The sequence below is a fragment of the Gorilla gorilla genome, chromosome 1 (assembly GCF_029281585.2).
Source record: "Gorilla gorilla gorilla isolate KB3781 chromosome 1, NHGRI_mGorGor1-v2.1_pri, whole genome shotgun sequence".
NCBI lineage: Eukaryota > Metazoa > Chordata > Mammalia > Primates > Hominidae > Gorilla > Gorilla gorilla.
This window is the reverse complement of record NC_073224.2, coordinates 12,412,403-12,436,696: the sequence shown is the minus strand read 5'-3', so window position 1 is coordinate 12,436,696 and position 24,294 is coordinate 12,412,403. Positions and strand designations below refer to the sequence as shown.

General features: G+C 50.1%; 1 long non-coding RNA gene and 1 pseudogene across 1 annotated transcript in view; one reads left to right on the top strand and one right to left on the bottom strand.

Annotated features, from left to right (window-relative positions):
- The first annotated feature begins 9,470 nt into the window (after positions 1-9,470).
- LOC134758594 (protein capicua homolog) lies at positions 9,471-11,531 on the top strand (annotated as a pseudogene).
- Positions 11,532-11,589: 58 nt separating this feature from the next.
- LOC129532190 (uncharacterized) overlaps positions 11,590-24,294 on the bottom strand; it is a 44,323-nt gene continuing 31,618 nt past the window's right edge. The window contains exons 11-20 of the long non-coding RNA XR_010134130.1: positions 23,809-23,999; positions 21,687-21,744; positions 21,361-21,593; positions 20,396-20,586; positions 18,274-18,331; positions 17,948-18,180; positions 16,987-17,177; positions 14,862-14,919; positions 14,117-14,704; positions 11,590-14,020 (exon numbers count right to left, since the gene is read on the bottom strand). This is a non-coding gene — a long non-coding RNA (uncharacterized lncRNA). The remainder of the gene's footprint in view (positions 14,021-14,116; positions 14,705-14,861; positions 14,920-16,986; positions 17,178-17,947; positions 18,181-18,273; positions 18,332-20,395; positions 20,587-21,360; positions 21,594-21,686; positions 21,745-23,808; positions 24,000-24,294) is intronic.

Here is a 24,294-nt window from a genome sequence, read left to right as displayed (position 1 = left end):
CCGCTGACCTCTGTCAGCGAGGGAGGGGCCGGTGTGAGGCAAGGGCTCACGCCGACCTCTCTCAACGTGGGAGGGGCCGATGTGAGGCAAGGGACTCACGCCGACCTCTCTCAGCGTGGGAGGGGCCAGTGTGAGGCAAGGGCTCACGCTGACCTCTCTCAGCGTGGGAGGGGCCAGTGTGAGGCAAGGGGCTTCCATGGACCTCTGTCAGTGTGGGAGGGGCCGGTGTGAGGCAAGGGGCTCACGCTGACCTCTCTCAGCGTGGGAGGGGCCAGTGTGAGGCAAGGGCTCACGCTGACATCTCTCAGCGTGGGAGGGGCCGGTGTGAGGCAAGGGGCTCATGCTGACCTCTGTCAGCGTGAGAGGGGCCGGTGTGAGGCAAGGGGCTCCCGCTGACCTCTGTCAGCCTGGGAGGGGCCGGTGTGAGGCTAGGGGCTCCCGCGGACCTCTGTCAGCCTGGGAGGGGCCGGTGTGAGGCTAGGGCCTCAGGCTGACCTCTGTCAGAGTGGGAGGGGCCGGTGTGAGGCTAGGGGCTCAGGCTGACCTCTGTCAGCGTGGGAGGGGCCGGTGTGAGGCTAGGGGCTCCCGCTGACCTCTGTCAGCGAGGGAGGGGCCGGTGTGAGGCTAGGGGCTCCCGCTGACCTCTGTCAGCGAGGGAGGGGCCGGTGTGAGGCTAGGGGCTCAGGCTGACCTCTGTCAGCGTGGGAGGGGCTGGTGTGAGGCTAGGGGCTCAGGCTGACCTCTGTCAGCCTGGGAGGGGCCGGTGTGAGGCTAGGGCCTCAGGCTGACCTCTGTCAGAGTGGGAGGGGCCGGTGTGAGGCTAGGGGCTCAGCCTGACCTCTGTCAGCATGGGAGGGACCGGTGTGAGGCAAGGGGCTCACGCTGACCTCTGTCAGCGAGGGAGGGGCCAGTGTGAGGCAAGGGGCTCAGGCCGACCTCTGTCAGCGAGGGAGGGGCCGGTGTGAGGCAAGGGGCTCAGGCCGACCTCTGTCAGCGTGGAAGGGGCCGGTGTGAGGCAAGGGGCTCAGGCCGACCTCTGTCAGCGTGGGAGGGGCCGGTGTGAGGCAAGGGGCTCAGGCCGACCTCTGTCAGCGTGGGAGGGGCCGGTGTGAGGCAAGGGGCTAAGGCCGACCTCTCTCAGCGTGGGAGGGGCCGGTGTGAGGCAAGGGCTCACGCTGACCTCTCTCAGCGTGGGAGGGGCCGGTGTGAGGCAAGGGGCTCACGCTGACCTCTCTCAGCGTGGGAGGGGCCGGTGTGAGGCAAGGGCTCACGCTGACCTCTCTCAGCGTGGGAGGGGCCGGTGTGAGGCAAGGGCTCACGCTGACATCTCTCAGCGTGGGAGGGGCCGGTGTGAGGCAAGGGCTCACGCTGACCTCTCTCAGCGTGGGAGGAGCCAGTGTGTGGCAGGGGCTCATGCCTCTGGGCAGGGTACCAGAGGCATGGGCATCAACAGGCCACCGTGAGGGAGGAGCTGGGCTGCACACGGGCTGCTGGGAGGCAGGCAGGGACTTGGTCCCGGGAGGCCGCCGTGGGGTCAAGAGCTGGGCCTGGAGAGGCCCCTGGGAGGCAAGAGCAGGACCTGCAGAGGCCGTTCTCCAACCATTGCTGGGCCCGTACAGGCCACCGGGCGGCAGGAATTAGGCCCGAAGAACTTGGCTGGAGAAAGTTCGGGGCCTACAAAGGCGGTTGGGAGCTGGGCAGGAGTTGAGCCAAAAGAGCTTGCTTACTTGCTGGGAGGCAGAGCCGGGAGATGCCGACTTCAGGACAACTTGGGCCTGCAGAGGTCGCCGGGAGGCCCAAGCTTGGCGTGGAGGAGCCCACCGACCGGAGACCATTTGGGGCCTGCAGGTGCCATTGGAGGGCAGGAGCTCATACTGGAGAGGCCACCGTCTGTAGAGCTTGGTCTGTAGAGGCTGACTGGAGAAAGTTCTGGGCCTGGAGAGGCTGCCGGGAGGTAGGAGCTGGGCCAAAACATGTAAGCACGTTTACATTTATTAGGCACTTTATTTCCATTATTACAACATATAATATATTTAACATATTAATATATTTAATATATTAACATATATAATAAACACACATATATCCAATATATAATAAAATAATTATAGAACTCACCATAATGTAGAATCAGTGGGCGTGTTAAGCTTGTTTTCCTGAAACTGGATGGTCCCACCTGAGCGTGATGGGAGAAAGTGACAGATCAATAGGTATTAGATTCTCATAAGGACAGCGCAACCTAGATCCCTCACATGCACGGTTCACAACAGGGTGCGTTCTCCTATGAGAATCTAATGCTGCTGCTCATCTGAGAAGGTGGAGCTCAGGCAGGAATGTGAGCAAAGGGGAGTGGCTGTAAATACAGACGAAGCTTCCCTCACTCCCTCACTCGACACCACTCACCTCCTGCTGTGTGGCTCCCTACGGCTCCATGGCTCAGGGGTTGGGGACCCCTGCTCAAGTGCATCCAAAGCGACCCTTCCCACACCAGTCTTCATAGTGGTCAAGGGCAGCAACCACTTAGCTCCCAAGGCATGTGCCTCAGCTGGCATTTCGTCACAATCAACAGTAAGTGGTAGCTTGAGTCATTGTGAGGTCACTTCCTGGAAATCACCAGCACCCCATTTCCCACTGGCAAAGAGCTCAGCACTGCCCCCTGGGAAACCAAACCTATGCCCAAATCCCATCGGTGTGGGTTTATCTCCTGGGACCCTTCCTAACATATTAGTCAGAGTCCAATCAGGAACCATAAACCACTCAAAAGTTTAAAGTGGAAAAATTTAATACGGAGAATTATTCATTATAACAGGTGAACAGCATAATGAGAGATTGGTTAGCACAAAGTAAAGAGAACTCTACAGAATACAGGACTAGCCCAGGACAGGCATGGTGGCTCATGCCTGAAATTCCAGCAATTTGAGAAGCTAATGCAGGAGGATTGCTTAAGGCCCGGAGCTAGAGACCGGTCTGGACAACACAGTGAGACCCTGTCTCTATCCAAAAAAAAGAAAAAAGTTAGCTGGGAGTGGTGGTGCACATTTGTAGTCCCAGCTACTCGGAATGCTGAAGTTTGAGCCTGGGAGGTCAAGGCTACAGCGAGGCATCATTATGCCACTACAGTCCAGCCTGGTGACAGAGCAAGACCCTGTCTCAAAGAACAAAACAACAACAACCGTTTACAGACAGAAAAGAGATAGAGCTAATAAGCTGAGGAAAGATGTTGAAACGTGACAAGTAAAGTAATATGAGGTCTTTTATCTATTTAAAATAATCAAACAAAAAATGACTTACTAAATTATAATACCCTGTGCTGGCAAAGGTGCAGTGAAATGGGCACTTTCTTATACTATGAGGGGTGTTTAAATTGTGTATAAGCCTTCCCGGGTAAAGCCTGTCAATTTTTTAAAATAATGGAGACAGGGTCTCACCATACTGCCATACTGCCTCCTCCAACTCTTGGCCTCAAACAATCCTCCTCTCTTAGCCTCCCAAAGTGCTAAGATTATAGCTGGGAGGCACCCAAAACCCTGTCAATTTACATCAAGGGTAATGAGAATGTCCATTCACCATGACTCACAGTAATCTTACTTCTGGGGAGACAATTCAATCTAAACAAAAGGTCATCTGTATAAACACAGTAAAAATCTGGGAGTAACTGAAGACAGAGTTGGTAAGTGAAATAAGAAACAGTTCTAAGAAATTAAACTATGGTATCAATAGGCACCTGGTATAAAAGGTCAGTTGATGTTAGCTGCTACTTTTTTGTTGTTTTCAGACAGGGTCTCACTCTGTCACCCAAGCTGGAGTGCAGAGGCCTGATCATGACTCACTGCAGTCTCAGCCTTCCTGAGCTCGAGTGATCCTCCCACCTCAGCCTCCCAAGTAGCTGGGACTACAGGAACGTGCCACCACACTAGGCTAATTCATGTATTTTTCTGTAGGGATGGTGACTCCCCCTTTGTTTCCAAGGCCTATCGCAAACTCTTGGCCTCAAGCCATCCTCCTGTCTCAGCCTCCCAAAGTGTTGCCATTACCAGTGTGAGCCACCACACCTGGCCAGCTGCTACTTTTAGCAATATTATTATTATTATTCCACTCAATTAAAAATTATTATTTTCAAGGATATGCAACAGTATGTATCCTACAGCGTAATTGTAAAAACATATACAGTCGCCGTCCCTCAGTATACAGAATTAGTTCCAGCCCCCCATCTCTGCATATACCAAAATCCATGCTTACTCACGTTTCGCTGTCACCCCTCTGGAATCCACGTATACGAAAATTCCAAATATTAGTTGGGCATAGTGGCAAGCACCTGTAGTCTCAGCCATGTGGGAGGTTGAGATGGGAGGATCGCTTCAGCCTGGAAGGTTGAGGCTGCAGTCAGCTGCGATAGCACTACTACCCTCCAGCCTTGGACAACAGAGGGAGACCCTGTCTCCGAAAAAAAAAACAAAATAAAACAGGTTAGAAATTGTAATGAGGTCTGTTGGGCAAAATTCCACATAAGCAAAGTATAAGTTAAGAAAGCAAATCGTGATAAATTAGTACGATTGACTTTCTGGAGTTTCTGACAATAAAAGTAAGGAAAATGCAGAACACAAAGACAGAGAGTAAAAAGAGAAATTAGGAAAGCATTCTACATGTTTAATAGGAAGACACTGGCCGTGTTCGTGCAGCGGCAGTATGTCGTGACATCACATACTTTGGAGAGAAGTTAACAGATGAGGAAGTTGATAAAAATCATCAGAGAAGCAAAATACCGGTAGTGACACTCAAGTAAACCACGAAATTTCCATAACTTATGTCAGCAAAGTGGGAATATTGTACAGTGTGTGTTGAAGTTCCTATACAACATTGTTTATCTGCCGTTTGTTTGTAAGGAATGTATACACTAAAAGTTCTTCTTGCTGTCAAAAGAATATGTGTGAATAAGTCATTTTAACTTATTCTTCTGTTTTTCTTTTATCTTCCTGCCATCATCCCACAGCCTTACTTTAGACATTTTTTCTTTAGAAAATTGAACAAGTGCTCCTTGTGGTGGCACATACCTCTAGGATGGTAGGCAGGGGTGGAAGGGTCACTTGAGGCCATTAGTTTGACACCAGCCTGGCCAACAAAGTGAGACCCCATGTCTGCAAAACAATTTAAAAATTAGCCAAGTATCATCATGTATACCTACAGTCCCAGCTACCTCAACTTACGGAGAACGTTCAGGGCCTGGAGAGAAGGCTGGGAAGCAGGAGCTGGGTCTAAAGAGGCCATTGTAATGATGGAGCTGTGCCTGTGGAGGCTGTTGTGAGGCAGTAGGCTCATCTGCGGAGACTGCCGTGAGGTAAGGTATGGGCCTAAATAGGCCATTGTGAGTCATGAGCTTGGTCTGTAGAGGCTGACTGGAGAAAGTTCTGGGCCTGGAGAGGCTGCCGGGAGGTAGGAGCTGGGCCAAAAGATTTAAGCACATTTACATTTATTAGGCACTTCATTTCCATTATTACACTGTAATATATAATAAAATAATTACAGAACTCACCATAATGTAGAATCAGTGGGCGTGTTAAGCTTGTTTTCCTGAAACTGGATGGTCCCACCTGAGCGTGATGGGAGAAAGTGACAGATCAATAGGTATTAGATTCTCATAAGGACAGCGCAACCTAGATCCCTCACATGCACGGTTCACAACAGGGTGCGTTCTCCTATGAGAATCTAATGCTGCTGCTCATCTGAGAAGGTGGAGCTCAGGCAGGAATGTGAGCAAAGGGGAGTGGCTGTAAATACAGACGAAGCTTCCCTCACTCCCTCACTCGACACCACTCACCTCCTGCTGTGTGGCTCCCTACGGCTCCATGGCTCAGGGGTTGGGGACCCCTGCTCAAGTGCATCCAAAGCGACCCTTCCCACACCAGTCTTCATAGTGGTCAAGGGCAGCAACCACTTAGCTCCCAAGGCATGTGCCTCAGCTGGCATTTCGTCACAATCAACAGTAAGTGGTAGCTTGAGTCATTGTGAGGTCACTTCCTGGAAATCACCAGCACCCCATTTCCCACTGGCAAAGAGCTCAGCACTGCCCCCTGGGAAACCAAACCTATGCCCAAATCCCATCGGTGTGGGTTTATCTCCTGGGACCCTTCCTAACATATTAGTCAGAGTCCAATCAGGAACCATAAACCACTCAAAAGTTTAAAGTGGTAAAATTTAATACGGAGAATTATTCATTATAACAGGTGAACAGCATAATGAGAGACTGGCTAGCACAAAGTAAAGAGAACTCTACAGAATACAGGACTAGCCCAGGACAGGCATGGTGGCTCATGCCTGAAATTCCAGCAATTTGAGAAGCTAATGCAGGAGGATTGCTTAAGGCCCGGAGCTAGAGACCGGTCTGGACAACACAGTGAGACCCTGTCTCTATCCAAAAGAAGAAAAAAGTTAGCTGGGAGTGGTGGTGCACACTTGTAGTCCCAGCTACTCGGAATGCTGAAGTTTGAGCCTGGGAGGTCAAGGCTGCAGCGAGGCATCATTATGCCACTACAGTCCAGCCTGGTGACAGAGCAAGACCCTGTCTCAAAGAACAAAACAACAACAACCGTTTACAGACAGAAAAGAGATAGAGCTAATAAGCTGAGGAAAGATGTTGAAATGTGACAAGTAAAGTAATATGAGGTCATTTGTCTATTTAAAAAAATCAAACAAAAAATGACTTACTAAATTATAATACCCTGTGCTGGCAAAGGTGCAGTGAAATGGGCACTTTCTTATACTATGAGGGGTGTTTAAACTGTGTATAAGCCTTCCCGGGTAAAGCCTGTCAATTTTTTAAAATAATGGAGACAGGGTCTCACCATACTGCCATACTGCCTCCTCCAACTCTTGGCCTCAAGCAATCCTCCTCTCTCAGCCTCCCAAAGTGCTAAGATTATAGCTGGGAGGCACCCAAAACCCTGTCAATTTACATCAAGGGTAATGAGAATGTCCATTCACCATGTCTCACAGTAATCTTACTTCTGGGGAGACAATTCAATCTAAACAAAAGGTCATCTGCACAAACACAGTAAAGATCTGAGAGTAACTGAAGACAGAGTTGGTAAGTGAAATAAGAAACAGTTCTAAGAAATTAAACTATGATATCAATAGGCACCTGGTATAAAAGGTCAGTTGATGTTAGCTGCTACTTTTTTGTTGTTTTCAGACAGGGTCTCACTCTGTCACCCAGGCTGGAGTGCAGAGGCCTGATCATGACTCACTGCAGCCTCAGCCTCCCTGGGATCAAGTGATCCTCCCACCTCAGCCTCCCAAGTAGCTGGGACTACAGGAACATGCCACCACACTAGGCTAATTCATGTATTTTTCTGTAGGGATGGTGACTCCCTTTGTTTCCAAGGCCTATCACAAACTCTTGGCCTCAAGCCATCCTCCTGTCTCAGCCTCCCAAAGTGTTGCCATTACCAGTGTGAGCCACCACACCTGGCCAGCTGCTACTTTTAGCAATATTATTATTATTATTCCACTCAATTAAAAATTATTATTTTCAAGGATATGCAACAGAATGTATCCAACAGCGTAATTGTAAAAACACATACAGTCGCCGTCCCTCAGTATACAGAATTAGTTCCAGCCCCCCATCTCTGCATATACCAAAATCCATGCTTACTCACGTTTCGCTGTCACCCCTCTGGAATCCAAGTATACGAAAATTCCAAATATTAGTTGGGCATAGTGGCAAGCACCTGTAGTCTCAGCCATGTGGGAGGTTGAGGTGGGAGGATCACTTCAGCCTGGAAGGTTGAGGCTGCAGTCAGCTGCGATAGTAATACTACATTCCAGCCTTGGACAACAGAGGGAGACCCAGTCTCAGAAAAAAAACAAAATCAAACAGGTTAGAAATTGTAATCTAACCCAAACCCTAACGCCTTAACCCTAACCTGAACCCTAACCCTGAACCTAACCCAAAACCCTAACCCTAACCCCTAACTCCTAACCCCGACACTAACCCTAACCCCTAACCCCTAATGCTAACACCAAACCCTAACCCTAACCCAAACCCCAACCCGAACCCGAACCCTAACCCTAACCAATAACCCTAACCCTAACCCCTAACCCCTAACCCCTAACCCTAACCCCTAACCCTAACCGTAACCCTAACCCGAACCCAAACCCCAAACCAAACCAGAACCTGAACCCGAACCCGAACCCTAACCAATAACCCTAACCTTAACCCTAAACCGTAACCCCTAACCCTAACCCTAACCAATAACCTTAACCCTAAACCTGAACCCTAACCCTAACCCTAAACCTAACCTGAACCCGAACCCTAAACCCTAACCCTAAACCCTAACCCTAACCCTAACAACCCTAAAACCCTAACCCTAACAACCCTAAAACCCTAACCCTAAACCTAACAACCCTAAAACCCTAACCCTAACAACCCTAAAACCCTAACCCTAACCCTAACAACCCTAAAACCCTAACCCTAACCCTAAAACCCTAACCCTAACCCCAACAACCCTAAAACCCTAACCCTAACAACCCTAAAACCCTAACCCTAACAACCCTAAAACCCTAACCCTAACCCTAGTGAGCCGAGACCACACATTGCACTCCAGCCTGGGTGACAGAGCATGACTCTGTCTCAAAAAAAAAAGAAAAAAAGACAGAGAAAAGAAAGCCAACAAGACACCATTAGGCAAACCATTGTCAGGTTATGGGAGTTTGAGAAGGAAAGTAGAGAAAGGAGAAGAAAGCTTATTTAAAGAATGGCTGAAAACTGCCTAAATCATGGGAAAGATTTAGACATCTAAATCCATGAAGCTTAAAGATTCCTAAAGAGGTTCAAACCAAATAGATACTCACCAAGTCACAATATAATCAAATAGTCAAAAGTTAAAGAAACTTTGCAGGTCAGGACAGAATCGAATAATACATTCAAAGTGCTGAAAGAAAAAAACTGCCAGCAACTAATACTATGTCTGACAAAGCTGTCCTTCAGAAAGAAAAAAGAAATAACGTGCTTCCTCGACAAACAAAGCTGAGGGCATTCAGGACCACTAGGTCTACCTTAAAAAAATGCTTAATGGAGTTTTTCAAGTAAAAATGAATGAAGTTGGGAGCAGTGGCTCATGCCTGTAATCCCATTTTGGGAGGCTGAGGTGGATGGATCACCTGAGGTCGGGAGGTCAAGACCAGCCTGGCCAACATGGCAAAACCCCACCTCCAGTAAAAATACAAAAAATTAGCCAGGTATGAAGGCCACTGAGATCGTGCCACTGCACTCCAGCCTGGGTGACAAGAGTCAAACTACATTTCAAAAACAAAAAAAAACAAAAAAAAAAAAACAAAACTTGACGCCTGGCCTTCTGCTCCTCTCCAACACCCCCTTCTCTGGGCCCAAGCCACCTTGGCTGAGGAGGGGGCGAGGTGTGAGCCCCTGCCAGGAACCCCCTGCCCGGACCAAGTACTCGGCCCCCAGGCCTGCGTTCAGTGAGGCCTCCCGTGGCATCAGCATGTTCGTGTGGAGGAATGTGGAAGGTCACTCTGTGGCCGTGTTCCCCTGGTACTCCATCCCCTTCCTCACCCCTCCCTGCAGCCACACGAGGCCCAGCAACCTGCCAGTCACTCAGTGGCCTCCAACCAGAGAAAACAACCTGCCAAGTTGGCAGCTGTTGCTCATGAGCATCCACCACGTGGGACAGGGAGTGTTGACTCTGGGCGGCCCCCTGGAGCCACCTGCCCTGAAAGCCCAGGGCCCGCAACCCCACACACTTTGGGGGTGGTGGAACCTGGTAAAAGCTCAACTCCCACCATGGAGGAGGAGCCCTGGGCCCCTCAGGGGAGTCCCTGCTGGACAGTGAGACAGAGAATGACCATGATGATGCTTTCCTCTCCCTCATGTCTCCTGACACCCACTTGCCTCTACCACTCAGATGATGTCAGGCCCAGTCCCTCAGTGCCCTGCGCAAGGAACAGGACTCATCTTCTGAGAAGGATGGATGCAGCCCCAACAAATGGGACAAGGACCACATCCGGTGGCCCATGAGTGGCGGTCATGATCTTCAGCAAGCGGCACCAGGCCCTGGCAGGGCGCACCAGGGTCACTCCAACCAGGATATCCGGACCGTCAGCCAGATGCTGAGCGAGTGGTGGTACACCCTGGGGCCCAATGAGACGCAGAAATACCACGACCTGGCCTTCCAGGTGAAGGTGGCCCACTTGCAACAAGGACCAAAAGAAGTCCAGCTCAGAGGCCAAGCCCACAAGCCAGGGGCTAGCAGGAGTGTAACAAGGGCTCGTCGGAGCGGAGCATATCAGAGACGGGCACTGCCACTGCCCCTGGTGTGTCCTCTGAACTCCTGTCAGTTGCAGCCCAAACACTCCAGAGCTCGGATACCAAGGAGCAGCTTCTGTGTGGCAGAATGGCTGCACACAGTCAGGGAACCTGGCTCAGCCTGGCCCAAGCCTTCTCCCACAGGGGGGTACACAGCCTGGACGGCAGGGAAATAGACCGTCAGGCACTACAGGAACTGACACAGGTGGTGTCTGGCACTGCATCATACTCTGGCCCAAAGCCTTCTACTCAGTATGGAGCTCCAGGCCACTTTGCAGCCCCTGGTGAGGGAGGTGACCAGTGGGCAGCCCTGCTGCTGCCCACTTGAGATGCTCATTCCCAGCACATGGCCAGTGAGGACACAGCGAGTGACGAGGAGCACACGGTCATCCATGAGGAGGAGGGGGTGATGATGTCATTGCTGATGATGGCTTTAGCACCACTGACACTGATCTCAAGTTCAAGGAGTGGGTGACCGAGAGTGGGGACAACTCTGGGGAGGAGCCAGAGGGCAACAAGGGCTTTGGTGGGAAGGTATTTGCACCTGTCACTCCTTCCTCCTTTACTCCTGCCGCCCCTTGCTGGATCCTGAGCCCCCAGGGTCCCCCGATCCACCTGCAGCTTTTGGCAAAGTCTATGGTCCCACCCTGTCCTCCCCCTACACATACTCGGATGCTTCCTCCTCAACCTTGGCACCCACCTCCTTCTTACTGGGCCCAGGAGCCTTCAAAGCCCAGGAGTGTGGTCAAGGCAGCAGAGCGGGCCCCCTATGGCCCCTACCCCTGGGGACCCACGGACGCCTTCCAAGGCGACCTGTTTCCTCCCAATGGATCCTGCCACCTTCTGGGGCAAGAGACCTGAAAGTGTGGGCGACCTGGAGCTACCAGGCTCCTCATTCATCAGGGTCCCTCCCAACACTAAGGCTTTCCTAGGCAGGAGCTGGGCTGAGCCACCCGGGGGGCAGAGGGGGGCTGGACTCAGGTGAGTATGGGGGTGGCGGCTCCTGCACGTCGACACAGGCAGCGGGAGGGTTTTCTCCCCACTCCCTCTGCACTCCCAACTTGAGCTATACTTTTTAAGAAAGTGATTCACCCTGCCTTTGCCCCCTTCCCCAGAACAGAACACGTTGATCATGGGCGATATTTTTCATTGTGCCAAAAAGTTGCCATGACCGTCATTAAACCTGTTTAACACCAAATAATAAGGAAAATAAAATAAAAAATGCGGGCTTGCTGCAGAAACTCACCCCAAATAAATCACCTACCAAAATATTTACATAATGGTGGAAATATTCCAAAATTCAATATTTTGGGATTTATACACAAAAGATAAACAAATTAGAGGCCAAGAGGCTGCAGGAAGGGAAAAACGGGGCCTGGGAAGGCCGTTGTGAGGAATGAGCTGGGCCTAAAGAGGCCACTGGCAGGCGGGAGCTGGGCCTGCCGAAGCGGCCGAGAGGCAGGAGCTTTGGACTCGGGAGGCCGCAATGAGGCAAGAGCTAGCTGGGCATGGAGAGTCCGCTGTGAGTCCAGGCTCATGCAGGCCTTTGAGAGGCAGGAGGCTGGGCCTGCAAAGGCCCACTGGAGGTCAAGTTCTGGGCCTGAAGAGGCCACCAAAAGTCAAAAGCGGGGCCTGGGAAGGCCGCCAAGAGCCATGAGCTGGTCTGGGCTGAAAGAGGCCACTGGGAGGCAGGAGGAGCTGGGCCTGGAGAGGCTGACTCGAGGAAGTTTTGCACCTGGAGAGGCCGCCGAGAGGACGGAGATGGGCCCGGGGAGGCCGACTTGCTGCTCTTCCAGGCCCAATTCCAGGCCGACTTGAGGACGACTTGGGCCTGCTGGGAGCTGGGCAGGAGCTGAGTCCAAAGACGCTGTTGGGAGGCCAGAGTCAGGCCTGGAGACGCAGCCGGGAGGAAGAGCTGGGCCCGGAGAGGATGCCGGGAGGCTGCAAGTGGGTCTGGAGAGGCCGATTTGAGGAGGCCCGGCCTCCGCCTCCCACATGGCGGCCTCTGCAGGCACAGCTGTTTCTTCTGGCTGCATCTCCCACCTCCCAGCAAACAAGCTTTTTTGGCTCAGCTCCCGCCTGCGTTTGTAGACCCCTAAGTTTCTGCAACCAAGCTCTTCAGACCCACATCCCGCCTCCGAGTACCTGAACAGTCCCAGCTCCGGCTGGAGAACAGAGTCTGTAGGCCCCGCTGTTGCCTCCCAGGGGTGTCTCCAGGCCCAGCTCTCGCCCTACAGTGACCTCCCAGGAACAAGTCCCTGCCTGCCTCCCAGCAGCCCGCATGCAACCCTGCTCCTCCCTCACGGTGGCCTGTTGAGGCAGGGGGTCACGCTGACCTCTCTCAGCGTGGGAGGGGCCGGTGTGAGGCAAGGGCTCACGCCGACCTCTCTCAGCGTGGGAGGGGCCGGTGTGAGGCAAGGGGCTCACGCCGACCTCTCTCAGCGTGGGAGGGGCCGGTGTGAGGCAAGGGCTCACGCCGACCTCTCTCAACGTGGGAGGGGCCGATGTGAGGCAAGGGACTCACGCCGACCTCTCTCAGCGTGGGAGGGGCCAGTGTGAGGCAAGGGCTCACGCTGACCTCTCTCAGCGTGGGAGGGGCCAGTGTGAGGCAAGGGGCTTCCATGGACCTCTGTCAGTGTGGGAGGGGCCGGTGTGAGGCAAGGGGCTCACGCTGACCTCTCTCAGCGTGGGAGGGGCCAGTGTGAGGCAAGGGCTCACGCTGACATCTCTCAGCGTGGGAGGGGCCGGTGTGAGGCAAGGGGCTCATGCTGACCTCTGTCAGCGTGAGAGGGGCCGGTGTGAGGCAAGGGGCTCCCGCTGACCTCTGTCAGCCTGGGAGGGGCCGGTGTGAGGCTAGGGGCTCCCGCGGACCTCTGTCAGCCTGGGAGGGGCCGGTGTGAGGCTAGGGCCTCAGGCTGACCTCTGTCAGAGTGGGAGGGGCCGGTGTGAGGCTAGGGGCTCAGGCTGACCTCTGTCAGCGTGGGAGGGGCCGGTGTGAGGCTAGGGGCTCCCGCTGACCTCTGTCAGCGAGGGAGGGGCCGGTGTGAGGCTAGGGGCTCCCGCTGACCTCTGTCAGCGAGGGAGGGGCCGGTGTGAGGCTAGGGGCTCAGGCTGACCTCTGTCAGCGTGGGAGGGGCTGGTGTGAGGCTAGGGGCTCAGGCTGACCTCTGTCAGCCTGGGAGGGGCCGGTGTGAGGCTAGGGCCTCAGGCTGACCTCTGTCAGAGTGGGAGGGGCCGGTGTGAGGCTAGGGGCTCAGCCTGACCTCTGTCAGCATGGGAGGGACCGGTGTGAGGCAAGGGGCTCACGCTGACCTCTGTCAGCGAGGGAGGGGCCAGTGTGAGGCAAGGGGCTCAGGCCGACCTCTGTCAGCGAGGGAGGGGCCGGTGTGAGGCAAGGGGCTCAGGCCGACCTCTGTCAGCGTGGAAGGGGCCGGTGTGAGGCAAGGGGCTCAGGCCGACCTCTGTCAGCGTGGGAGGGGCCGGTGTGAGGCAAGGGGCTCAGGCCGACCTCTGTCAGCGTGGGAGGGGCCGGTGTGAGGCAAGGGGCTAAGGCCGACCTCTCTCAGCGTGGGAGGGGCCGGTGTGAGGCAAGGGCTCACGCTGACCTCTCTCAGCGTGGGAGGGGCCGGTGTGAGGCAAGGGGCTCACGCTGACCTCTCTCAGCGTGGGAGGGGCCGGTGTGAGGCAAGGGCTCACGCTGACCTCTCTCAGCGTGGGAGGGGCCGGTGTGAGGCAAGGGCTCACGCTGACATCTCTCAGCGTGGGAGGGGCCGGTGTGAGGCAAGGGCTCACGCTGACCTCTCTCAGCGTGGGAGGAGCCAGTGTGTGGCAGGGGCTCATGCCTCTGGGCAGGGTACCAGAGGCATGGGCATCAACAGGCCACCGTGAGGGAGGAGCTGGGCTGCACACGGGCTGCTGGGAGGCAGGCAGGGACTTGGTCCCGGGAGGCCGCCGTGGGGTCAAGAGCTGGGCCTGGAGAGGCCCCTGGGAGGCAAGAGCAGGACCTGCAGAGGCCGTTCTCCAACCATTGCTGGGCCCGTACAGGCCACCGGGCGGCAGGAATTAGGCCCGAAGAACTTGGCTGGAGAAAGTTCGGGGCCTACAAAGGCGGTTGGGAGCTGGGCAGGAGTTGAGCCAAAAGAGCTTGCTTACTTGCTGGGAGGCAGAGCCGGGAGATGCCGACTTCAGGACAACTTGGGCCTGCAGAGGTCGCCGGGAGGCCCAAGCTTGGCGTGGAGGAGCCCACCGACCGGAGACCATTTGGGGCCTGCAGGTGCCATTGGAGGGCAGGAGCTCATACTGGAGAGGCCACCGTCTGTAGAGCTTGGTCTGTAGAGGCTGACTGGAGAAAGTTCTGGGCCTGGAGAGGCTGCCGGGAGGTAGGAGCTGGGCCAAAACATGTAAGCACGTTTACATTTATTAGGCACTTTATTTCCATTATTACAACATATAATATATTTAACATATTAATATATTTAATATATTAACATATATAATAAACACACATATATCCAATATATAATAAAATAATTATAGAACTCACCATAATGTAGAATCAGTGGGCGTGTTAAGCTTGTTTTCCTGAAACTGGATGGTCCCACCTGAGCGTGATGGGAGAAAGTGACAGATCAATAGGTATTAGATTCTCATAAGGACAGCGCAACCTAGATCCCTCACATGCACGGTTCACAACAGGGTGCGTTCTCCTATGAGAATCTAATGCTGCTGCTCATCTGAGAAGGTGGAGCTCAGGCAGGAATGTGAGCAAAGGGGAGTGGCTGTAAATACAGACGAAGCTTCCCTCACTCCCTCACTCGACACCACTCACCTCCTGCTGTGTGGCTCCCTACGGCTCCATGGCTCAGGGGTTGGGGACCCCTGCTCAAGTGCATCCAAAGCGACCCTTCCCACACCAGTCTTCATAGTGGTCAAGGGCAGCAACCACTTAGCTCCCAAGGCATGTGCCTCAGCTGGCATTTCGTCACAATCAACAGTAAGTGGTAGCTTGAGTCATTGTGAGGTCACTTCCTGGAAATCACCAGCACCCCATTTCCCACTGGCAAAGAGCTCAGCACTGCCCCCTGGGAAACCAAACCTATGCCCAAATCCCATCGGTGTGGGTTTATCTCCTGGGACCCTTCCTAACATATTAGTCAGAGTCCAATCAGGAACCATAAACCACTCAAAAGTTTAAAGTGGAAAAATTTAATACGGAGAATTATTCATTATAACAGGTGAACAGCATAATGAGAGATTGGTTAGCACAAAGTAAAGAGAACTCTACAGAATACAGGACTAGCCCAGGACAGGCATGGTGGCTCATGCCTGAAATTCCAGCAATTTGAGAAGCTAATGCAGGAGGATTGCTTAAGGCCCGGAGCTAGAGACCGGTCTGGACAACACAGTGAGACCCTGTCTCTATCCAAAAAAAAGAAAAAAGTTAGCTGGGAGTGGTGGTGCACATTTGTAGTCCCAGCTACTCGGAATGCTGAAGTTTGAGCCTGGGAGGTCAAGGCTACAGCGAGGCATCATTATGCCACTACAGTCCAGCCTGGTGACAGAGCAAGACCCTGTCTCAAAGAACAAAACAACAACAACCGTTTACAGACAGAAAAGAGATAGAGCTAATAAGCTGAGGAAAGATGTTGAAACGTGACAAGTAAAGTAATATGAGGTCTTTTATCTATTTAAAATAATCAAACAAAAAATGACTTACTAAATTATAATACCCTGTGCTGGCAAAGGTGCAGTGAAATGGGCACTTTCTTATACTATGAGGGGTGTTTAAATTGTGTATAAGCCTTCCCGGGTAAAGCCTGTCAATTTTTTAAAATAATGGAGACAGGGTCTCACCATACTGCCATACTGCCTCCTCCAACTCTTGGCCTCAAACAATCCTCCTCTCTTAGCCTCCCAAAGTGCTAAGATTATAGCTGGGAGGCACCCAAAACCCTGTCAATTTACATCAAGGGTAATGAGAATGTCCATTCACCATGACTCACAGTAATCTTACTTCTGGGGAGACAATTCAATCTAAACAAAAGGTCATCTGTATAAACACAGTAAAAATCTGGGAGTAACTGAAGACAGAGTTGGTAAGTGAAATAAGAAACAGTTCTAAGAAATTAAACTATGGTATCAATAGGCACCTGGTATAAAAGGTCAGTTGATGTTAGCTGCTACTTTTTTGTTGTTTTCAGACAGGGTCTCACTCTGTCACCCAAGCTGGAGTGCAGAGGCCTGATCATGACTCACTGCAGTCTCAGCCTTCCTGAGCTCGAGTGATCCTCCCACCTCAGCCTCCCAAGTAGCTGGGACTACAGGAACGTGCCACCACACTAGGCTAATTCATGTATTTTTCTGTAGGGATGGTGACTCCCCCTTTGTTTCCAAGGCCTATCGCAAACTCTTGGCCTCAAGCCATCCTCCTGTCTCAGCCTCCCAAAGTGTTGCCATTACCAGTGTGAGCCACCACACCTGGCCAGCTGCTACTTTTAGCAATATTATTATTATTATTCCACTCAATTAAAAATTATTATTTTCAAGGATATGCAACAGTATGTATCCTACAGCGTAATTGTAAAAACATATACAGTCGCCGTCCCTCAGTATACAGAATTAGTTCCAGCCCCCCATCTCTGCATATACCAAAATCCATGCTTACTCACGTTTCGCTGTCACCCCTCTGGAATCCACGTATACGAAAATTCCAAATATTAGTTGGGCATAGTGGCAAGCACCTGTAGTCTCAGCCATGTGGGAGGTTGAGATGGGAGGATCGCTTCAGCCTGGAAGGTTGAGGCTGCAGTCAGCTGCGATAGCACTACTACCCTCCAGCCTTGGACAACAGAGGGAGACCCTGTCTCCGAAAAAAAAAACAAAATAAAACAGGTTAGAAATTGTAATGAGGTCTGTTGGGCAAAATTCCACATAAGCAAAGTATAAGTTAAGAAAGCAAATCGTGATAAATTAGTACGATTGACTTTCTGGAGTTTCTGACAATAAAAGTAAGGAAAATGCAGAACACAAAGACAGAGAGTAAAAAGAGAAATTAGGAAAGCATTCTACATGTTTAATAGGAAGACACTGGCCGTGTTCGTGCAGCGGCAGTATGTCGTGACATCACATACTTTGGAGAGAAGTTAACAGATGAGGAAGTTGATAAAAATCATCAGAGAAGCAAAATACCGGTAGTGACACTCAAGTAAACCACGAAATTTCCATAACTTATGTCAGCAAAGTGGGAATATTGTACAGTGTGTGTTGAAGTTCCTATACAACATTGTTTATCTGCCGTTTGTTTGTAAGGAATGTATACACTAAAAGTTCTTCTTGCTGTCAAAAGAATATGTGTGAATAAGTCATTTTAACTTATTCTTCTGTTTTTCTTTTATCTTCCTGCCATCATCCCACAGCCTTACTTTAGACATTTTTTCTTTAGAAAATTGAACAAGTGCTCCTTGTGGTGGCACATACCTCTAGGATGGTAGGCAGGGGTGGAAGGGTCACTTGAGGCCATTAGTTTGACACCAGCCTGGCCAACAAAGTGAGACCCCATGTCTGCAAAACAATTTAAAAATTAGCCAAGTATCATCATGTATACCTACAGTCCCAGCTACCTCAACTTACGGAGAACGTTCAGGGCCTGGAGAGAAGGCTGGGAAGCAGGAGCTGGGTCTAAAGAGGCCATTGTAATGATGGAGCTGTGCCTGTGGAGGCTGTTGTGAGGCAGTAGGCTCATCTGCGGAGACTGCCGTGAGGTAAGGTATGGGCCTAAATAGGCCATTGTGAGTCATGAGCTTGGTCTGTAGAGGCTGACTGGAGAAAGTTCTGGGCCTGGAGAGGCTGCCGGGAGGTAGGAGCTGGGCCAAAAGATTTAAGCACATTTACATTTATTAGGCACTTCATTTCCATTATTACACTGTAATATATAATAAAATAATTACAGAACTCACCATAATGTAGAATCAGTGGGCGTGTTAAGCTTGTTTTCCTGAAACTGGATGGTCCCACCTGAGCGTGATGGGAGAAAGTGACAGATCAATAGGTATTAGATTCTCATAAGGACAGCGCAACCTAGATCCCTCACATGCACGGTTCACAACAGGGTGCGTTCTCCTATGAGAATCTAATGCTGCTGCTCATCTGAGAAGGTGGAGCTCAGGCAGGAATGTGAGCAAAGGGGAGTGGCTGTAAATACAGACGAAGCTTCCCTCACTCCCTCACTCGACACCACTCACCTCCTGCTGTGTGGCTCCCTACGGCTCCATGGCTCAGGGGTTGGGGACCCCTGCTCAAGTGCATCCAAAGCGACCCTTCCCACACCAGTCTTCATAGTGGTCAAGGGCAGCAACCACTTAGCTCCCAAGGCATGTGCCTCAGCTGGCATTTCGTCACAATCAACAGTAAGTGGTAGCTTGAGTCATTGTGAGGTCACTTCCTGGAAATCACCAGCACCCCATTTCCCACTGGCAAAGAGCTCAGCACTGCCCCCTGGGAAACCAAACCTATGCCCAAATCCCATCGGTGTGGGTTTATCTCCTGGGACCCTTCCTAACATATTAGTCAGAGTCCAATCAGGAACCATAAACCACTCAAAAGTTTAAAGTGGTAAAATTTAATACGGAGAATTATTCATTATAACAGGTGAACAGCATAATGAGAGACTGGCTAGCACAAAGTAAAGAGAACTCTACAGAATACAGGACTAGCCCAGGACAGGCATGGTGGCTCATGCCTGAAATTCCAGCAATTTGAGAAGCTAATGCAGGAGGATTGCTTAAGGCCCGGAGCTAGAGACCGGTCTGGACAACACAGTGAGACCCTGTCTCTATCCAAAAGAAGAAAAAAGTTAGCTGGGAGTGGTGGTGCACACTTGTAGTCCCAGCTACTCGGAATGCTGAAGTTTGAGCCTGGGAGGTCAAGGCTGCAGCGAGGCATCATTATGCCACTACAGTCCAGCCTGGTGACAGAGCAAGACCCTGTCTCAAAGAACAAAACAACAACAACCGTTTACAGACAGAAAAGAGATAGAGCTAATAAGCTGAGGAAAGATGTTGAAATGTGACAAGTAAAGTAACATGAGGTCTTTTGTCTATTTAAAATAATCAAACAAAAAATGACTTACTAAATTATAATACCCTGTGCTGGCAAAGGTGCAGTGAAATGGGCACTTTCTTATACTATGAGGGGTGTTTAAATTGTGTATAAGCCTTCCCGGGTAAAGCCTGTCAATTTTTTAAAATAATGGAGACAGGGTCTCACCATACTGCCATACTGCCTCCTCCAACTCTTGGCCTCAAGCAATCCTCCTCTCTTAGCCTCCCAAAGTGCTAAGATTATAGCTGGGAGGCACCCAAAACCCTGTCAATTTACATCAAGGGTAATGAGAATGTCCATTCACCATGACTCACAGTAATCTTACTTCTGGGGAGACAATTCAATCTAAACAAAAGGTCATCTGTATAAACACAGTAAAAATCTGGGAGTAACTGAAGACACAGTTGGTAAGTGAAATAAGAAACAGTTCTAAGAAATTAAACTATGGTATCAATAGGCACCTGGTAAAAGATCAGTTGATGTTAGCTGCTACTTTTTTGTTGTTTTCAGACAGGGTCTCACTCTGTCACCCAGGCTGGAGTGCAGAGGCCTGATCATGACTCACTGCAGTCTCAGCCTCCCTGGGCTCGAGTGATCCTCCCACCTCAGCCTCCCAAGTAGCTGGGACTACAGGAACGTGCCACCACACTAGGCTAATTCATGTATTTTTCTGTAGGGATGGTGACTCCCCCTTTGTTTCCAAGGCCTATCGCAAACTCTTGGCCTCAAGCCATCCTCCTGCCTCAGCCTCCCAAAGTGTTGCCATTACCAGTGTGAGCCACCACACCTGGCCAGCTGCTACTTTTAGCAATATTATTATTATTATTCCACTCAATTAAAAATTATTATTTTCAAGGATATGCAACAGTATGTATCCTACAGCGTAATTGTAAAAACATATACAGTCGCCGTCCCTCAGTATACAGAATTAGTTCCAGCCCCCCATCTCTGCATATACCAAAATCCATGCTTACTCACGTTTCGCTGTCACCCCTCTGGAATCCACGTATACGAAAATTCCAAATATTAGTTGGGCATAGTGGCAAGCACCTGTAGTCTCAGCCATGTGGGAGGTTGAGATGGGAGGATCGCTTCAGCCTGGAAGGTTGAGGCTGCAGTCAGCTGCGATAGCACTACTACCCTCCAGCCTTGGACAACAGAGGGAGACCCTGTCTCCGAAAAAAAAAACAAAATAAAACAGGTTAGAAATTGTAATGAGGTCTGTTGGGCAAAATTCCACATAAGCAAAGTATAAGTTAAGAAAGCAAATCGTGATAAATTAGTACGATTGACTTTCTGGAGTTTCTGACAATAAAAGTAAGGAAAATGCAGAACACAAAGACAGAGAGTAAAAAGAGAAATTAGGAAAGCATTCTACATGTTTAATAGGAAGACACTGGCCGTGTTCGTGCAGCGGCAGTATGTCGTGACATCACATACTTTGGAGAGAAGTTAACAGATGAGGAAGTTGATAAAAATCATCAGAGAAGCAAAATACCGGTAGTGACACTCAAGTAAACCACGAAATTTCCATAACTTATGTCAGCAAAGTGGGAATATTGTACAGTGTGTGTTGAAGTTCCTATACAACATTGTTTATCTGCCGTTTGTTTGTTTGTAAGGAATGTATATACTAAAAGTTCTTCTTGCTGTCAAAAGAATATGTGTGAATAAGTCATTTTAACTTATTCTTCTGTTTTTCTTTTATCTTCCTGCCATCATCCCACAGCCTTACTTTAGACATTTTTTCTTTAGAAAATTGAACAAGTGCTCCTTGTGGTGGCACATACCTCTAGGATGGTAGGCAGGGGTGGAAGGGTCACTTGAGGCCATTAGTTTGACACCAGCCTGGCCAACAAAGTGAGACCCCATGTCTGCAAAACAATTTAAAAATTAGCCAAGTATCATCATGTATACCTACGGTCCCAGCTACCTCAACTTACGGAGAACGTTCAGGGCCTGGAGAGAAGGCTGGGAAGCAGGAGCTGGGTCTAAAGAGGCCATTGTAATGATGGAGCTGTGCCTGTGGAGGCTGTTGTGAGGCAGTAGGCTCATCTGCGGAGACTGCCGTGAGGTAGGGTATGGGCCTAAATAGGCCATTGTGAGTCATGAGCTTGGTCTGTAGAGGCTGACTGGAGAAAGTTCTGGGCCTGGAGAGGCTGCCGGGAGGTAGGAGCTGGGCCAAAAGATTTAAGCACATTTACATTTATTAGGCACTTCATTTCCATTATTACACTGTAATATATAATAAAATAATTACAGAACTCACCATAATGTAGAATCAGTGGGCGTGTTAAGCTTGTTTTCCTGAAACTGGATGGTCCCACCTGAGCGTGATGGGAGAAAGTGACAGATCAATAGGTATTAGATTCTCATAAGGACAGCGCAACCTAGATCCCTCACATGCACGGTTCACAACAGGGTGCGTTCTCCTATGAGAATCTAATGCTGCTGCTCATCTGAGAAGGTGGAGCTCAGGCAGGAATGTGAGCAAAGGGGAGTGGCTGTAAATACAGACGAAGCTTCCCTCACTCCCTCACTCGACACCACTCACCTCCTGCTGTGTGGCTCCCTACGGCTCCATGGCTCAGGGGTTGGGGACCCCTGCTCAAGTGCATCCAAAGCGACCCTTCCCACACCAGTCTTCACAGTGGTCAAGGGCAGCAACCACTTAGCTCCCAAGGCATGTGCCTCAGCTGGCATTTCGTCACAATCAACAGTAAGTGGTAGCTTGAGTCATTGTGAGGTCACTTCCTGGAAATCACCAGCACCCCATTTCCCACTGGCAAAGAGCTCAGCACTGCCCCCTGGGAAACCAAACCTATGCCCAAATCCCATCGGTGTGGGTTTATCTCCTGGGACCCTTCCTAACATATTAGTCAGAGTCCAATCAGGAACCATAAACCACTCAAAAGTTTAAAGTGGTAAAATTTAATACGGAGAATTATTCATTATAACAGGTGAACAGCATAATGAGAGACTGGCTAGCACAAAGTAAAGAGAACTCTACAGAATACAGGACTAGCCCAGGACAGGCATGGTGGCTCATGCCTGAAATTCCAGCAATTTGAGAAGCTAATGCAGGAGGATTGCTTAAGGCCCGGAGCTAGAGACCGGTCTGGACAACACAGTGAGACCCTGTCTCTATCCAAAAGAAGAAAAAAGTTAGCTGGGAGTGGTGGTGCACACTTGTAGTCCCAGCTACTCGGAATGCTGAAGTTTGAGCCTGGGAGGTCAAGGCTGCAGCGAGGCATCATTATGCCACTACAGTCCAGCCTGGTGACAGAGCAAGACCCTGTCTCAAAGAACAAAACAACAACAACCGTTTACAGACAGAAAAGAGATAGAGCTAATAAGCTGAGGAAAGATGTTGAAATGTGACAAGTAAAGTAACATGAGGTCTTTTGTCTATTTAAAATAATCAAACAAAAAATGACTTACTAAATTATAATACCCTGTGCTGGCAAAGGTGCAGTGAAATGGGCACTTTCTTATACTATGAGGGGTGTTTAAATTGTGTATAAGCCTTCCCGGGTAAAGCCTGTCAATTTTTTAAAATAATGGAGACAGGGTCTCACCATACTGCCATACTGCCTCCTCCAACTCTTGGCCTCAAGCAATCCTCCTCTCTTAGCCTCCCAAAGTGCTAAGATTATAGCTGGGAGGCACCCAAAACCCTGTCAATTTACATCAAGGGTAATGAGAATGTCCATTCACCATGACTCACAGTAATCTTACTTCTGGGGAGACAATTCAATCTAAACAAAAGGTCATCTGTATAAACACAGTAAAAATCTGGGAGTAACTGAAGACACAGTTGGTAAGTGAAATAAGAAACAGTTCTAAGAAATTAAACTATGGTATCAATAGGCACCTGGTAAAAGATCAGTTGATGTTAGCTGCTACTTTTTTGTTGTTTTCAGACAGGGTCTCACTCTGTCACCCAGGCTGGAGTGCAGAGGCCTGATCATGACTCACTGCAGTCTCAGCCTCCCTGGGCTCGAGTGATCCTCCCACCTCAGCCTCCCAAGTAGCTGGGACTACAGGAACATGCCACCACACTAGGCTAATTCATGTATTTTTCTGTAGGGATGGTGACTCCCCCTTTGTTTCCAAGGCCTATCGCAAACTCTTGGCCTCAAGCCATCCTCCTGCCTCAGCCTCCCAAAGTGTTGCCATTACCAGTGTGAGCCACCACACCTGGCCAGCTGCTACTTTTAGCAATATTATTATTATTATTCCACTCAATTAAAAATTATTATTTTCAAAGATATGCAACAGTATGTATCCTACAGCGTAATTGTAAAAACATATACAGTCGCCGTCCCTCAGTATACAGAATTAGTTCCAGCCCCCCATCTCTGCATATACCAAAATCCATGCTTACTCACGTTTCGCTGTCACCCCTCTGGAATCCACGTATACGAAAATTCCAAATATTAGTTGGGCATAGTGGCAAGCACCTGTAGTCTCAGCTACGTGGGAGGTTGAGATGGGAGGATCGCTTCAGCCTGGAAGGTTGAAGCTGCAGTCAGCTGCGATAGCACTACTACCCTCCAGCCTTGGACAACAGAGGGAGACCCTGTCTCCGAAAAAAAAACAAAATAAAACAGGTTAGAAATTGTAATCAGGTCTGTTGGCAAAATTCCATATAAGCAAAGTATAAATTAATAAAGCAAATCGTGATAAATTAGTACGACTGACTTTCTGGAGTTTCTGACAATAAAAGTAAGGAAAATGCAGAACACAAAGACAGAGAGTAAAAAGAGAAATTAGGAAAGCATTCTACATGTTTAATAGGAAGACACTGGCCATGTTCATGCAGCGGCAGTATGTCATGACATGACATACCTTGGAGAGAAGTTAACAGATGAGGA